General features: G+C 36.5%; 1 pseudogene; it reads right to left on the bottom strand.

The window, feature by feature from the left end:
• Positions 1-1,057: 1,057 nt before the first annotated feature.
• Positions 1,058-1,719, bottom strand: LOC131907735 (large ribosomal subunit protein uL6-like; annotated as a pseudogene).
• Between the last annotated feature and the right edge of the window lie 294 nt (positions 1,720-2,013).

Raw genomic sequence — 2,013 nt, 5'->3', positions numbered from 1 at the left:
GCACATATACTGGAGTCTCCTTTTTAAGTTATAGATGGTAGCATATCACACACTTATCTGAATTTGCTTTGTTCATATAATATATATTAGTGACATTAATATACCTCTATATTGACATATATATATGTATTTTTTCAGCTATATGAATTATACTTCATATATGCAGTATAATTTAATTAAACCCTCCATTACAAAAACTGAAAGATTCTATTCTTTTCTGATAAGCCATTGTCCTTCTATTTATCCTTACATCTGGTTTATGAGAAAAAAAAGGTTATCTTAGGTGCCAAGTAGTCTGAAGCTTTGCTGTCCCATGAAAAGTAATCAAAGAGAACAGACAAGGCTGGTGCCTCTGAGACGGTTTATTCAGAGATCCTGAAAACAGGCTAGTGCTTACTTTCATGGCTGATATATTATCATATATAATATGTAACCTTTGGCTCCTTATAACTAATTCCACAATGTCTGCTGTAGGCTGGTATTGTATCTACTCCAATTCATTGTTCCGCACAGTCTTAAGGAATGATAACCACCAAATAAATAAGGGTAACTGAGCAATAGTAGACACTCAGTCTTTGAACTTGGCACTGAATTAAAAGAAAAACTTCATTGTTATTCAAGTATAGCTCTACATTCTGAGAGTATTTTAACTTCTTCATGATTGGAGGCAATTAATCTGCTATGGAACCATAGCCACTCTGTATTAACACAGGCATCCTGAAAGTTCTTGGTGATGATGCAGCACTTCTGTTGCTTGAAATTATCCTGAAGTCTCTGTTATCTTTCATAACCCAGCAACATGCATTCACTCAGCACCGACTATGAAAAAAAATTATTTAAGAATTTAAAGACTAAGCAGAAAATTAAAATGTAAAGTGGATAAAAATACATAGGATATGTATGGGTGTGCCATACACATGAAACTTACCTACATAACAAAAATATATAGTATATTTTAAATCTAGGTACAATGCAATGAGGGTGAACAAAGGAAGTCTTACTCATGTGAGAGGCATCCAAGAATATGGAATAACATCGAAGAATCTGCATAATTATTTTACAATAGAACCGTTTCATTTGTCCCCAAAGTGTCATGAAGTGTACTTATAATCCAGGATCTTGCTTCTGGAACTGAGTAACTGAGGTCTTGCTCATCAGCCTGTTGAGTACTGTTTCTTTTTCAGACACACAGGTCCATCCAAAAACTTTCTGATCGCCTTGTTATGAACTGTTGTGGATTGCTGAATTGAAGTTGCTAAATTTGAGCCAAGTTCAATACCATTTTCTTCAAGAATTAACGCATCTTTTGGGCTTGAGAAACAGGACAAATAACACCTATCCTCACATCAAACCTAAGGATGTATTTTTCATCAAAGAAATTTCAGATTTCAACCAAAGACCCATTCTCTTGAATAACTACATTGGTGGGTAAGGGTGCATACACAGAACTAATGAAAGCCTAGCGTGGCACCACAGGATGTGTTCCGAACACGACTACTGATATTTCATATAGTAGCCATTTTCTTTCTGTTTCCCCTGGGTTTGTTACCCTGCAGCCTCTTCTTTTTACTTCTAAGGAGACTCACCTTTACATTTGATTTGACTGAAGGTAATTGGCGTGTTTCCTCTGGGGCCCTTCACGAAAACTGTGTGGCCCTCCAGAGTGATGGCAACATTTTCTAGAATGCCAGCAGTCTGTTTGCTGAGAATGATCTTCATTATCACAGTAGATGGAACAAAGAGCATTTTCTCTAGTCTTTGAAATTGGAAATCAGGAAGAAATAAAACTCTGGTATGAGTTGGATAGTGATGATCTCATGAAGACTGAACAAGCTCTTACAGAAGAGAAAACAACTGATCATTTTGATGAGGGTACTTTGCTTAGGTGTGAGGTAACTTAATGTACAGTAGGGGAAGGGTAATGGGCTAGTTTAGTTGAAGCATGTGATTCATGTTGGAAATTGTGGCTGCTCTGCTGAAATGATGGACAGGGATCACTGTAAAGCATGTTTA

This window comes from Peromyscus eremicus, chromosome 4 (genome assembly GCF_949786415.1).
Source record: "Peromyscus eremicus chromosome 4, PerEre_H2_v1, whole genome shotgun sequence".
NCBI lineage: Eukaryota > Metazoa > Chordata > Mammalia > Rodentia > Cricetidae > Peromyscus > Peromyscus eremicus.
The sequence above is the reverse complement of the archived record's forward strand: the minus strand, read 5'-3'. Positions and strand labels throughout refer to the sequence as shown.